The sequence below is a fragment of the Hemitrygon akajei genome, chromosome 11 (assembly GCF_048418815.1).
Source record: "Hemitrygon akajei chromosome 11, sHemAka1.3, whole genome shotgun sequence".
Classification (NCBI taxonomy): domain Eukaryota; kingdom Metazoa; phylum Chordata; class Chondrichthyes; order Myliobatiformes; family Dasyatidae; genus Hemitrygon; species Hemitrygon akajei.
The window spans coordinates 11,713,477-11,729,578 of record NC_133134.1 but is presented as its reverse complement, the minus strand read 5'-3'; the positions used below and the strand labels follow the sequence as shown (position 1 = coordinate 11,729,578).

Genomic DNA, 16,102 nt, shown 5'->3' with positions numbered 1-16,102 from the left:
AGTGTTCGTGAGTTCAATGTCCATTCTGAAATCTGACGGCAGAGGAGCAGAAGCTGTTCCTGAATCACTGAGTGTGTACCTTTATGCTCCTGTACCTCCTCCCTGATGGTGGCAACGAGAAGAGGGCCTGTCCTGTGTGATGGGTGCCCTTAATGATGGATGCCGCTTTTTTGAGGCATCGCTCCTTGAGGATGTCCTGGACACTACAGAGGCTAGTGCTCATGATGGAGCTGACTAAGTTTACAACCCTCTGCAATTTATTTCAATCCTCTACTCTAGCACCCCCATACCAGATGATGATGCAGCCAGGTGGAATGCTCTCCACAGTACCTCTGCAGATATTTACAAGTGTCTTTGGTGATATACCAAATCTCCTCAAACTCCTAGTGAAATATATCCACTGCTGTGCATTCTTTATAGCTGCATCAATATGTTAGGTCCAGAATAGGTCCTCAGAGAAACACACATAAAATGGCAGAGGAACTCAGCAGGCCAGGCAGCATCAATGGAAACGAAAGTCGATGTTTTGGGCCAGGACCCTTCATCAACACTGGAAAAAAAGATAAGATGTCAGAGCAAGAAAGTGGGGGGGGAAGGAAAAATGTTTCAGATCCTCAGAGATATTGACACCCAGGAAATTGAAATTGCTCACTCTCTCCACTTCTGACTGCTCTGTGAAGTCTGGTGTCTGCCCCTCGTCTCACCCTTTCTGAAGTCCACAGCCAATTCTTTGGTCTTACTGACATTGAGTGCAAGGTTGTTGCTGCTACACCACAACCAGCTGATATATCTTCTCCAGTACACCATCTCGTCACCATCTGAATTCCTGCCAACAATAGCATCATCAGCAAATTTATAGGTGGCATTTGAGCTGTGCCTAGCCACACAGTCACGGGTGTAGAGACAGTAGAGCAGTGGGCCAAGCACACATCCTTGAGGTGCACCAGTGGTTATTGTCAGCAAGGTGGGGATGTTATTTCCAATCCACACAAGATTGTGGTCTCCTGGTTAGGAAGGTGAGGCTTCATTTGTAGAGGGAGGTACAAGAGGCTTAGGCTCTGGAGCTTTTTGATCAGAACTGTAGGAATGATTGTGTTAAACGCTAAGCTGTAGTTAATAAAAGCATTCTAACAAAGCTATTTCCAAGATCTGCAGAATCTCTTGTGCCTTTTATAGGTTCTTAATGAGAAGGGGGTTAAGGATTATAGGGAGAAGGGAAGAAAATGTGGTTGAAAGAAAATCAGCCATGGTTTACAGGGAAATGGCAGAGCAGACTCAATGGGTTGAAGGGTCTAATTCTTCTTTTATATTGTCTGGCTTATGACTTTCCTGCAGTTCTGCTCAATTCTGTTGTGGCTGTTGAATACAATTTTAGTGACACCTTGCTCTTACAGTTGCTAACTTCAGAGAAGGAGTAAATTTATTCTGGCTGTCCACCCACGTGAGTGCTCAGCCACCTCCTCAATCTTTCTTTATCACTTTATCCTCACAAAAACCTTTCTCCAGCATCTCTTTAAATATATCCCTGCTGTTTATTCCAGTCACCACCTGTGGTAAACTGTGCTACACACACAGCACTCGCTGTGTTAAGAGAATTCTGCTAAATTCCCTACTGAATTTATTAGTGCTACTGCAGGTACATTACCGGCCAAGTCATCCAGAAACTCTAATTCAAACTCAATGGGATTTACAATTAAGTAATAAACAGCATTTTTAAAAAAAATCTCATCACAAGCAATGACCGAACAACAGAATTCCTACGTACTGTACAATCAGTGGCCAATTTTTTTTTTTTTTGGTACACCTGCTCATAAATGCAAATATCTAATCAGCCACTCATGTGGCAGCAACTCAATGCATAAAAGCATGCAGACACAGCCAAGAGGTTCTGTTGATATTCAGACCAAACACCAGAATGGGGAAGAAATGTGATCTAAGTTACTATGACAATGGAATGTTGATTGTTGGTGCCAGGCAGAGTGATCTGAGTATCTCAGAAACTGCTGATCTCCTGGGATTTTCATGCACAACAGTCTCTAGAGTTTACAAAGAATGGTGCAAAAAACAAAAAAAATCCCCTGAGCGGCAGTTCAGTGGGTGAAAATACCTTGTTAATGAGGGAGGTCAGTGAAGATTGACCAGACTGGTTCATGCTGACAGGAAGACAACATTAACTCAAATAACCACGTGTTACAACAGTGATGTGCAGAAGAGTGTCTTAACTCGTCAAAACTTGAAATATATGAGGTACAGCAGCAGAAGACCACAAACATACATTCAGTGACCACTTCATTATGTATTGGGGTTCCCTGATAAAGTGGTCATTCTGTGTAAATTCTAAAAATAGAAAATTCTGGAACTATGCAGGAGGTCAGACCGCATCTAACAATGGATTTCAACCTAAAACGTTAATTTTCTCTTCTCACATTTTCAGCCTGACGTGCTGAGAACTTCTGATACTTTTCGTTTATATTTCAGAATTCAAGCATTTTCATTTTTAACTTTCATATGTCCTGTCATGTCCCTGTTGTAGTTTGACACTCACACAATAGCTGCAACATTATATGCAAGAGATTCCGCAGATGTTGGAAATCTAGAGCAACATGCACAAAATGCTGGAGGAGCTCAGCAGGTCAGGTAGCATCGATGGAAAGGAGTAAGCAGTCGATGTCATCGGATTTCAAATGAAAGGGGACAACGTCAGAATGGGGGGGGGGGGGTGGAGGGAAGAAGTACAAACTAGAACTTGATAGGTGAAGCCGAGTGGTTTGGGAAGGAGGAATGAGGTGAGAAGCCGAGAGATAATAGGCAGAAGAGGTAAACAACAGGAGAAGGAGGAATCTAATAAGAGACATGAGTGGACCATGGGAGAAGGGGAAGGAGGTGGCGCACCAGGTGGAGATGATAGGAGGTGAGGAGAGAAGAGGAAAGATGGGTGCCAGAGTGGGGAAATGAAGAAAAGGAAAGTGGGAGGGGGAAAATTACTGAAATTGGAGAATTTGATGTTCATGTCATCAGGTTGGAGGCTACCTAGATGGAATATGGTGTGTAACTCCTGCAACCCGAGAGTGGCCTCATCACGCCAGTGGAGAAGGCCATGGACTGACATGTCAGGATGGGAAAGGGGCTGGTCACCAGGAAATCCTGCTTCTTGTGGATGGGGCGAAGGTGCTCGACAAAGCAATTGCCCAATCTATGCCGGGGTCTCACCAACATAAAGGAGGATCAGTTACAGTAGACAGCCCCAAGAGATACGCAGGGTGGGGTGTTGCCTCACCTGGTGCTGGTGAGGGAGGAGGTGGATGGGCAGGTGTAGCACTCCTTCTCAATGCAGGTGCAAGTGCCAGGAGAGAGCTTAGTGGGGAGGTATGAATGGATAAGGGAATCACAAAGGGAGCCACCTCTGAGGAAAGCAGAGAGTGAGGGGAGGTAAATCTAAAACACTACAACAGGAAATATAGTGCAAAAGAGTGTAAAAATATTTGAGATCCATTGAGATCCTACAAAAAGTGGTGGATACAGCCAAGTCCATCACAAGCAAAGCCCTCCCCAGTATTGTGCATGTCTACATAGAGCGCTGTCTCAGGACAGTAACATCCATCAGTAAGGACACCCCACCATCCAGGTCATGCTCTCTTCTCACTGCTGCCATTAGGAAGGTGGTACAGGAGCCTCAGAACCCACACCAGGTTCAGGAACAAATATTAACCCTCAACCATCAGGCTCTTGAACCACAGGGGATAACTTCACTCACCCCTTCACTGAACTGTTCCCACAACCTATGGATTCACTTTCATGGACTCTTCATCGCATGTCTTTGATATTTATTACATATCTGTTTATCATTTTTTTCTTTTGTATTTGCAGTTTGTTGTCTTTGGACATTGGTTGTTTGTCCACCCTGTTAGGTGTGGACTTTTACTGATTCTATGGTGTTTCTTAAGTCCACAAGAAAATGAATCTCAGGGCTGAATTTGCTGACAATGTGTACTTATATAATAAATTTATTTTGAACTTTGAAAGTGCTGCAGATGATTTACATTGAAACTTAAGCTCTTCCTTGCCTGAACCTTTAAACATTGCTGTAGGAAAACCTGATCTTCTCTTTGCCAAATCCACATAGACTTGTACGATGTTAAACAGTTTCTCCCACTCCTTAACCCTGGAGGTAGGAATTGTAAAGCTGCCTGATCACTGGGCTCTGACTGGAGATCGACATGGAAACTCTCAGTCTAGTTGTGCTAATTTGTTCTAATATTTCACTTTATATATTAAATATAATGGTTTACTTTATATATGACATGTGGAGCACAGTATTATAGCCATTAGTGTAATGCTTTAGAATTAGAACTTGAATTAGAATTTTATTTCTTACATCCATCTTTATGTTGCGTCTCCATTACAATGTACAAGCAGTAAGGAAGGGAAATGTGGAAGAATATTGCCCAAACACTAAGACTGTAAACATCATTGTTTAGTATACATGCATGTACAGTCAGGTATGCAAACAGATCAATATGTATTGATAAATCTGATGGCCTGGTGAAAGAAGCTGTCCCCGAGCCTGTTGGTCCTGGCCTTAATGCTGCAGTACTATTTGCCAGACAGAAGTGGCTGAAACAGTTTGTGCCTGGGGTGGCTGGAGCCCCTGATGATCCTCTGGGCCTTTTTTATTTACCTGCTGCTGTAAATGTTCTGAATAGAGGAAAGTTCACATCAACAGACGTGCTCGGCTGTCCACACCACTCTCTGCAGTGCCCTGCGATCCAGGGTAGTACAGCTCCTGTACCAGGCAGTGACACAGCCAGTCAGGATGCTCTCGGTGATGCCCTTGTAAAACGTCCTGAGGATTTGGCGACTCATGCCGAACTTCTTCAGCCATCTGAGGTGAAAGAGGCACCATTGTGCTTTTTTCACCATACAGCCAGTATGTGTATACCCAGGAAATTGAACCTACTCACCCTCACAACTACAGCCCCATTTATGTCAATAGGGGCTAGTCTGTCTCTGTTCCTCCTGTAAACCACAATCAACTCCTTTGTTTTAATCGATATTGAGGGAGAGGTTGTTTTCTTGGCACCACTGTGTCAGGGCGTCGACTTCTCCTCCGCAGGCTGTCTCATCATTGTTGGAAATAAGGCCTATCAACGCCGCGTCATCTGCAAATTTGATCAGCAGGTTGGAACTGTGCATGGCCACACAGTCATCGGTGTATAAGGAGTAGAGGAGGGGGCTCAGGACACAGTCCTGGTGGGGGAGGGGGGGGCTCCTCTGTTGAGGGTCAGAGGGGCAGAGGTGAGGGTGCCCACCCTTACCACCTGAGAGCGATGAGCGATCTGACAGGAAGTCCAGGTTGCAGCTGCACGAGGCGGTGCAGTGCCAGTGATTGCAGTCGGGGTTCAATTCCCACCACCATCTGTAAGGAGAGTGTATGTTCTCCCTGTGATCGCATGTTTCCTCTATGTGCTCCAGATTCCTCCCGCATTCCCCAAGACATATAATTTAGAGTTACTAAGTTGCAGGCATGCCATGTTGGTGCCAGAAGTGTGGTGACACTTGCAGGCTGCCCCCAGAACATCCTCAGACTGTGTTGGTCATTGACGTAAACAATGCATTTCACTCTGTTTCAAATTAACCTAATCTAAAATTACATAGGAAAGATGTGTCGGAGCAGATGATTCAGCCCATTAAGAACATAGTAAGACTGGTGGACCAATACACCCTCCAGGTCTACTCTGTTCAGGAAAGGGTCTAAACTTTTACCTCTGCACCAATTTCCTATCTTTCTCGCCCAGAAATGTACCCATCTCTTTTGAATGCAACATCAGTTGAATAAAACAACCTCTCTTCTGATGGTGTCGAGCTGCAATGACTGTTGAGATCATGGTTCAGACTTTGTTAGGTTTTTTTTTTAGTTTCCATGGGGATAGTTTTGGAGACAGTGCAGGGTTTAGGATCAGGTTGAAGTTGAGGAACAGGGAAGAGGGGGAGTGAATGAAGAGGTCAGGGATAGGGGCCTGTGGTCAGAGTGTTCCACAGTGGAAGGCCAGCAGCCCCCAGGGACTGGGTCAGCATGTGCTGAGGATGAAGACCAGCAAAACCCTGTGGTCAAGGACATGGTTGGAAAGCACTGAGGACAAGGCTAGTGACCTTCCCTCATTTGGCAAGTGCTGGGATTGGAAATTCATGCGAGTCCAAGGTTGAGGCCCAGCCCTCGGCTAGTCCTGCATCCAATACCAGAGGTTGAAGCTCAGTTCAAAGACCGATGTTAGTGATGGTGAAGGCCAAAGTTCAAAGCCACTGGGTCAGCATGTCTCAAAGTTGTACATGTGATGTCTACAGTCTGGGTCAGGGACTGGGAGGTTGTAAGCCCGATGTTATAGCCAGAGACAGGAGGTTGTAGGCCCAATGTCTGCTGGTCCAGCATAGGAACTGGAGGCTGTAGGCCCGATGTCTGCAGTTCACTGCATTTTTCAATGTATGTGTGATAAATAAATAAAGTAAATCAGAATCTGAATGAACAGAACCGCAATAAAATTCTGGCTTATCTTCCACCTATTGCCAGAGCACACTACATCTTCAATTGCCTGGTATCCAAGAAACCACTGAACAAGTTCCCTGCCAGGTCTCAGTCACGTTAACATTGCACACAACTACATCAACTGCAGTGGTGCAAAGCCAAATTATATTTCATGTTAAAAATTACATTTTTCGGTTATTGCAGGGAGTTTTCACTTGTCCCAGAGGTTAGTGTTCAGTAGAGCTTTGTCACTGCGGTGTCAACTGTTAAAGGGCCAAGTAGCAGAAAAACAAACACACCAGTAGCTCGACTTCCTGCAGAAGGTGTGCTGTTACCACTTTGTATTGTTAGAGATTCCTTCTTCTTCAGCTCTTCACCTCAAAGCTTCCTGTAATGATTCCAGGAATGAAAGGGTTACCATATGAGCAGCACCTGAAGGCTCTGGGTCTGTACTCGCTGGAATTTAGAAGAATGATGGGGGGGTGGGGAAGATGCGATTGAAAACTATCAAATGTTGAAAGGCTTCAATAGAGTGGACGTGAAGAGGATATCTCCTTTGATGGGGGAGTCTGGGGCGAGAGGGCACATCCTCAGAAGGACATCCCTTTAGAACAGAGATGAGGAGGAACTTCTTTATCCAGAGGGTGGTGAATCTGGGGAATTTGTTGCCACAAGTGGTTCTAGAAGCCAGGTCTTAAGGCTGAGGTTGACAGCTCTTGATTAGTCAGGGCATGAAAGATTACAGGAGGACAACAGGAGGATGGGGTTGAGAAGGAAATAGATCAGCCATGACAGAATGAAGGAACAGGCCGACGGACTGAATGGTTTTCTCTGTTCATCCCCACTCTCCCATCTACTTTTCCCCTCACCTGTTTCTCACCTACCACCTTCCAGATTGAACTCCCTCCCCTTGCCCCACCTGCTCATTCTGGCTTCTTCCCCCTTCCTTTCAAGTCCTGAAGAAGGATCCTGACCTGAAACATCGACTGTTTGTTCCTCTCCATAGATGTTGCCTGACCTGCTGAGTTCTTTCAGCATTTTGTGCACATTACCCCTGGATTTCCAACACCCACAGAATCACTTGTATTTGTGATAGTTACAATTCACCCCTTTATAAAGAAGGAAAGATTTGTATTTTTGGAGTACCTTTCACCACCTATCATTACCCTGAAGCAACTTACAGCCAGAGTTGAGCTTCTCCATAAGTTCAAAGTAAATTTAGTATCAAATACATATGTCTGCATATACAAACCTGAGGCTTGTTTTCTTATGGGAATACTCAATAAATCTACAGAATATTAACCATAACAGAATCAGTGAAAGACTGACCAACTAAGAGTGCAAAAGACAACAAACTGTGTAAATTCAAAAAGAAAGAAATAATAATAAGTAAATAAGGAATGAATATCAAGAACAGGAGATGAAAAGTCCTTGAAAGTGAGTCCATTGGTTGTGGGAACATTTCAATGATGGGGCAAGTGAAGTTATCCCCTCTAGTTCAAGAGCATGATAGTTGAGGGGTAATAACTGCCCCTGAACCTGGTGGCTCCTGTACTTTATTCCTAATGGCAGCAGAGAGAAGAGAGTATATCCTGGGTGTTGGTGCCCTTGATGATAGATGAAGCTTTCCTGTGACATCTTTTCATATAAATGTGCTCAATGGTGTGAAGGACTTTACCTGAGATGGACTGGGCTATGTCCAGTACTTTTTGTAGGATTTTCCGTTCAAGGGCATTGGTGTTTCAATACCAGGCTGTGATGCAACCAGTCAACATACTCTCCAGTATAGATCCATAGAAGTTTGTCAAAGTTTTAGATGTCATGTCAAATCTCCACAAACTCTTAATGAAGTAGAGGCCCTACCATGCTTTCTTCATAATTACACTCACAGGATCTCAAATATGATAACACCGAGGAACTTAAAGTTCCTGGCACTCTCAACCTCTGATCCTCTGGCTGGTTCATGGCCATCTGATTTTCTTCTTCTGAAGTCAATAATCAGCTCCTTGGTCTTGCTGACATCAGGTAAGAGGGAATGGTTTTAGGGGTTTAATGTTCTTGCCATTTGCATGGTTTGTTTTTCTACGTGGAGGGGATTGATGTGTTTCTTTTGGCGAATACCATGGCTTTCATTGTTTCGAGGCTATCTGGAGAAGACGAATCTCAATTGTATACTGCATACATGTTTTCATAATAAATGTACCTTTGAACCTTTGTTGTTATGCCAGATTTTTAATACATCCTATATGCTATTTAATATATCCTATACAATACAGGAAACACAAGCTCTCAGAGAAATCAATGTGATCATCATGGCCTACAATTTCCTGGGATTGACAAATCATGACTTGTCATCTTCACAAATTACTAGGTCACTGGCATTCCTAAGCTCTAATGTTTGCCCATGCCCCCAAATGACAGGCTCCTACCGGTCTGTGAACCCATGGATAGAGACAGGTTTCCAATCTACAGCTGGATTGAATGCCCTTGGAGATCTACCAAGCAACTATTGGATAATCTATGATATTGACAGAGAGATTAAACATCTCCTGTGATAAAGCTTTGCCCTTCTTCAAAATGACAATCGAGATCTTAGAAGATCAGAGGGCAGGTGGGGAAGGCTTGGTGGGAAGGTAGAGGATTAAGACTGCTCAGTACTGCAACCCAGATTTTTTGCTTCAAAGTTCAAAGTACATTTATTGTCAAGTTATGCATACATTACACAAACTTGAGATTCATCTCTCTACAGGGAGTCACAGAAGAAAGAAAGCTCAAAGGAACCCATTAAATAAAGAATGACAACACCCAGTGCGCAGAGAAAAATAAATCGTGCGAACAATAGAAATAAGCAAATAGTAATCAGAAGTGAAGTTTTACAAAAGGCACAAAGCCAGGCGTCACTGCAACTGGAGCAGACCTCAGCCTCGGTTCAGTACAGAGCTCACATAACGTCGCAGAGCAGAACCAGCCTGCCCCCCACCTCTGGTCCCAACACCTTGCCCTTTTCAATCCGGGCCGCTGCTTAAATCGTCCACACATCATGCTGTTCCTTGCTGTCAGACAGCTCTGCAGCCTGGTCCCCGCTGCCGCAATTCGGCCTTACGCGACCTTTCCCCTTCTGCCCAGCACTTAAATTGATCAAACATCTGGACTTCCCTCGCCCCCCACCTCCGCTTGCCTCCACCGTGACTCGCCTTCACCTCCTCCTCCTCCAGCTTCCGCTCACCAAGCCTTGCCTCTGTACGCCTCTCCACTGTTAGCAGCGATCATTATTAGCAGTGTTATTAATAAGGTGTTTTGCCGCCCATAAGTATTTACTGGGCATCACCTCCATCATCTTGAACCAGAATCAGTGTCTCAAGTGGGACTTGAACACCCAGCCATCTCTCATTTGTGCCCCGTATCGAAGGAAAGATGTGCTGGCCCAGGAGAGGGTCCAGAGGAGCTGCGTGAGAAAGGTCCCAGGACAGACACAATAATGTATGGGGTATGTTTGATGGCTCTGGTACTGTACTCAGTGGAGCTGAGAAGGATGAGGGGGTTCTCATTGAAAACTAGCAGATAGTGAAAGGTCTGGATAGAGTGGATGTGGACATGATGTATGTATTAGCAGGAAAACTTAGGATCTGAGGGCAGAGCCTCAGAATAAAGGGATGCCTCATTAGAACACAGATGAAAGAGAAATTTCTTCAACCAGGTGCTTGTGAATCTGTGGAATTTATTATCTCAGAAGACATCATAGGGTGTATTTAAGGCAGAGATTGACAAGTTCTTGATTGGTGAGAGGGTTATGAGTTAAAGAGAAAAGGTGGCAGAATGAGTTAGGGGGAAAAAAAAATCACCCGTGATTGAAGGTGGAGCAGATGATGGGCCAAATGGCGTAACCATGCTCCTGTATCCTGTAGTCTCTCGGTGGAGAGAGTGCTTCCCACGAGGAGGAGGCAGCCAATGCAAGAAGACAGTTAAACAGGTTGAAAAAGACAACAGTGAAGGCACTGCAGACGAGAATGCTAATGCCTGGTAACTTTTCATCAGGCTCGCCCTTCTCCTTCATCAGGTGTACTCTGCAGAGCCTGCCACAGCCACCGGTGGCCACAACATGTCTGATGCCACAGACACCCTGCAGCCTGAAGGAGGCAGTTGCCCAGCGATGGGAACAATGATTGGCAGTTGACGTAGAGATGCCGGCGTCAGCAAAGCCAGAGCAGCAACAACCTCCATTTCCCCATGTGAGAGATTTGATGGGAAGGCAAAGTGAAGCAGCAAATGATATTTGCCTTTTGATACCTTTTGATATCAGTGGGGCACAAATGTGGAGTGAACATGCTGGTACACACATCCAGACTCAGATTCATAACCTTCAGGCTGAAGAAATTTCTCCTTCATCTCTGTTCTAATGTGACATCCCTTTATTCTGAGGCTCTGCCCTGGAATCCTAGATTACTAATGAAAACATCCACTCTGTCTAGATAGTTTTTAAATGAGATTCCCATCATTTGTCTGAACTCCATTGAGTACAGGCCCAGAGCCATCAAATGCCGCCCATATGCTAGGGTCTCAGTCCTGGGATAATTCTTGGGCATCTCCTCTGAACCCCTCCACAGCCAGCAGATCTTTCCTTTAATACACAGCCCAAATGAGAGTTGGCCTTAGCACCATAATAAGACACCAGAGGTACTGCTGATGCTGGAAATCTAGAGAAATACACACAATGTGCTGGAGAAGCTCAGCAGGTCAGGCAGCATCTATGGATGGGAATAAACAGTCAATGTTTCGGGCCGAGACCCTTCATCAGGACACCTCGGCCCGAACGCTAACTGTTCATTCCCACCCATAGATGCTGCCTGACCAGCTGAGCTCCTCCAGCACACTGTCTGTGTTACCATAATTAAGACTTGCTTAGGCGTTTTAGCCTGTTTGTTCATTGCGCAAGTGTGATTACGGGAAAATAACACACGTGTTACATAAATCATGCAGTGAGATCTTCAGCCTCCCCATATCTGCACATATTACATGTACTCCAGCCGGAACCGAACTTACTTAAGCCTGCTATGCACACACAAATCAATTACACTTGTCATAAAAGTGCTGGGCTGCTGAGAAATATTGCCCACCTCTAACACCCGATGCAAGAGTGAAAAGGAATGAGAGAGCAACAAAGAATTATTATGGTCATTTATACACAGTCTCTTAGCAACGACTATACGAGACGCCATCAATTAAACGCTGGCTTGGATTCAGTCTTCACAATGGAAGCTATAATTGACTGAGACCAGCTGCGTGTAAAGATTTTTAAGCCTAAATAAATAGAATTAGGATTCAGTTTTTGGTTAATCTTTGATTTTTAACAAACCCAGAATCTCGTTCCACACAAGGCCCGCGCAGTGGTGATTTCACTGTAAACCAAACAGATAATCCAATTACTATGCCAAAGCAAAGAAACTTGGAAAAGTACCGGGATGGGTGAATATGGAAGGCTCACGTCCAGTTGCAAGTCGATGGGACTATGCAGAATAATAGTTTGGCATGAACTAGATGGGCTGAAGGGTATAAATCTTTGCTGTAGTGCTCTATGACTGGATGTGCAGTTTGCTTCAGGCCTTCCATTGGTTGAGGTCGACCATGGATATTGGGTCCTAGCGGTCTAGATACACAAGCCAGGGCAGTACACTATGGAGAGCAAGCTGTTGCCCATGCAGTAGGCTCCCCCTCTCCACGCAGCTGATGAATTCAAAGGAACGACAGAAACTGATACATTTTGGCACCAGCAGCATCACAGGGACTACGAGCCAGAGTTGAACTCAAGGTAGGACTGCCTTAGGGACTCCAGCTCCTCGGGGTTAACTCCCAAATCCTTCCCCATGAGTGGTATAGCTGCAAGGCAGCGGAGGTTTGAGAGCAGAGTATTCCTTCTCCTAGATGAGCTGCCAGCCACGGCTGATGAGCCCCATCTCCCAAAGCGACTGGTTTCAAGGTGCCAGTAATGTGCCTTTGCCCCTTCTCCAGTCAGTAGAAACAGTTCCACTGGCTTAGCAGGAAGGCGCATATGAAGAGCAGGAGCTGGACTTGGTTGTCAGAGGCTATTTGAGACGCATGCCATTGGGAGCATTTAATAGGTAGTGGGGGCTTATCCCCACTCCCTCCCCCCGTTACAACAACCTTAATGAACCAATGCTTCAAAGGGAAGCTAAACATACTGTTACCAGGGCAATCAAATTTATGGGGGTGGACCTGGTCCCACTTCTGGGGAACATCACTCCCCTGATCTAAGGAGGAACAGCCCCTTTGCTCATTTTACCATGCTGCACATCCATCACACCTAACCACCCCCGGCTGGCAGAAATAGCAAAATCACTGCTTAAACCAGGAAGCCACCATGAGAGAAATGCCAAGTCGCCTTGTTCAACACAAAAGAACAATGGATGTCATAGCAGAACAACATCCTGGGTAAAGAACTCATCACTGACCCCACAGAACCAGGTTCAGAACCAATCTTCCCAGCAATGTATGGACATCTGTGATCTATTAACCCTGTCACTGTATTGCACTGTAAACACTTTAAACCAATTTTTATAATTCTATTTACATTGCACATACATGCTGGTAGCTCCAATATTTTAACCTCAGTATCTTACTCTGAGATCAATTTAACCTTTCCCTCCTACATTAGCCTCCATGTCTTTATCATCCATGTGACCATCTAGAGTTTATTAAATGTCCCAAATGTATCAGCCCCTACCACCATCCCCTGCAGGGTGTAGCACGAACCCACTTCTCTCTGTGTAAAAAACTTACCTCTGACATCTCTCCCCCCCCCCCCTCAATACTTGCCTCCAATCATTTTAAAAACTGTACCCCCTTGCGTTAACCATATCTGCCCTTGTTGACAGCCTCTAGCTATCCACTCGATCTGTGCCCCCTATCTTGTACACCTCTATCAAGTCACCATTCATCCTCCTTGGTACCAAAAGAAAAGCTTTAGCTTGCTCAACCTGTCCTTTCATGCCCTTTAATCCAGGCAGCAGCATTTCAAGTAATATGTTGTAACACCCCCCCCCCCCCCCACACACTCTGACCTTTACCTCTTCGCACCTGCTTATTCCTTCACCCTGGATCCTCCCCCCACCGCCAACTTCCTTTTCTTCAAAGGTCCACTCCTCTCCTCTCCCATTTGATTTTTTCTCTTCTCCATTCCTTGACCTTTCCCATCCATCTGGCTTCATCTATCACCTCCAAGCTGGTCTCTTTCCCCTTTGCCCAACCTGTTTATTCTGGCATTGTCCCTCTTCTTTCTCAGTCCTGAAGAAGGGACTCGTTCTGAAACACTGACTGTTTATTACTTTCCACAGATTCGGCCTGACCTGCTGAGTTCCTCCTGCATTTTGTTTGCGTCCCTTTGGATGTCCAGCATCTGCAGACTTTCCTGTGTTTGTTACCACGAATATTACCAGTTGATCTGTGGAACATTATCAATATGGCTGACTGCTAAACACCCTCTGAAATGGACTAGCAAGCCACTCCGTTTTAAGAAGGCATCTCCCGAGCTCATTCCTTTGGGAAACCGGGGATGGGAAATAAATACCAGCCCTGCCAAGTGACAGCTATATCCTGAAAAAAAAGACTGAATGAAAAGATGTATCTCAGTTATAGCTTATTTGCCTAGATTTTCTGGAATGAGCTGGCAGAGGAAGTGATTGAGGCAGATACATTTAAGGGACAGGTACATGGATAGGAGAAGCTTAGAAAGACACAGGCCAAATGCAGACAAATGAGTCTCGCTTAGATAGGCATCTTCACTAGCATGGACAACTTGGGCCGAAGGTCATGTTCCTCTACATCTTGTGGTTGAATGACCTGTCTATCCACAGGATAGGAACGTGTCAGAGAACAATATAACTAATCTGTTGCCTATTAAATGTCCAAGGAGATTGGCCAGTTTATGGAACAATTAAAGGGTATCTGGCCTCTCAACTCTGTTCTACCGTTAAACTGAATCATAACGAATCTGTATCTCCCTATTCACCTTCACTCCATCTCCCTCAGCACCTTGTCCCAACAAGCACCTTACAAATATTACATACTCTGAATGCAGACTGGCTCACTCTAATGCCTTTGAGTCTTGTCTCCCAGTCCATAAATGTACTCACGTGCAGTGCAGTGCAAAAGCCTTAGGGACATGTGTATATAGATACAGTGCCCAAGACTTCTGCAAAGGTACTGCACCCACGAGGAAGAAGCTTTGATGAGGTGATGTGGAAAAACATTAATTTATAAGTTATCAGTCTCTTTTCACATATGTTTTGGACCAAAGAAATTCCCCTTCACGCCACTGAAAAATGAACAACCATTGCTTCGAGGTATCATTTCTGAATCACCTTCTTATTAAATTCAGATAAGATGATTTCAGAAAAAAATTGAATCTTAATGGAACTCATTTTTTTTTTCACCCCATACTCTCAATAATGAGATTCCATTGTAATGGGCACATATTTCAAGTTCAAGATAACTGTCACCTGACCAAACAAAACAATGTTCCTCCAGACCACAGTGCACACACAAGACTCATATCACACACAGCACATATTGCAAAATATTGAACATTTGCATCTCAAGAGAACCAATCGGATCCTCCTGGCTGGTTCAACAGGTAACAGATTATTAAGAGGCTTATTAACATAATACGGAGTGACTATAAATGAATTGTCCACATTACATTATTGCTAGCAATCATTAATCTACTATCTTGTCTCATGCACTCTCTTCTAAGAAGTCTTTACTAATACTGAGAAAAAGTGATGTTGCTTCTGAACAGTTTTCAGAACTTTACCTTTACTAAAACTAATTTATTTGGAAGAGATCTGAAGGGTGGGTTTAGTGGCAGAGGCACTAATGGCATTGTTGGAATTAAAAATTACCATGCAGTATTATTGTGTGATTGTAGAATGTTAAGGAGCAAGATTATTTCAAAGTCTCTCATCAGCAGCATTACCTTCTAACAGCGATGGGATAGGTCCAATTTGTTCTGTATCTAGGCCTGAGTGGCCTTTTATGCTATAAATTATAATCTAAAAATGCAAATACTGGAAATGCAAAGTAAAACCTGAAAATATCAGAAATACTCAACAGATTAGGCAGCATCTGTAGTGGGAGAAACAGAGGTTATCATTTGGTTTGAAGACCCTTCAAATGAAGGGCTATGGGTTGGCATGAAATTGCCAACATATTGTTCAAAACGTGCTGCAGAGTTGTACAGTCCAGAAACAGATCATTCAGGTCAATCGGTCCATGCTGATAAAGGTCTCCATCCAAGCTAGTCCTATTTGCCCGGATTTGGCCCAGATAATTCCAAGCAATTGTTGTTTTTTTTTGTCCAGCTGTCTTTCAAAAGTACCTGCCTCAACCATTTCGTCTGGTGGCTCAATCCTTACACACGGTCAAAATGTTGACCCTCAAGTTAATGTTCAATCTTTCCCCACTCACTTTACACCTATACCCACTGGTTCCTCATCCACCAAGCCTGGGAAAAAGACTGAGTCCATTCATCCTATCCATGCCCCTCATGACTTCATACAGAAACAGAAT

At 44.4% G+C, this 16,102-nt stretch overlaps 1 protein-coding gene across 2 annotated transcripts in view; it reads right to left on the bottom strand.

Annotated features, from left to right (window-relative positions):
* The window catches only part of LOC140735318 (ras-related protein Rab-26), a 464,020-nt gene that overhangs the window by 364,908 nt on the left and 83,010 nt on the right, over window positions 1–16,102 (bottom strand). The gene's annotated exons all lie outside the window — the stretch shown is intronic.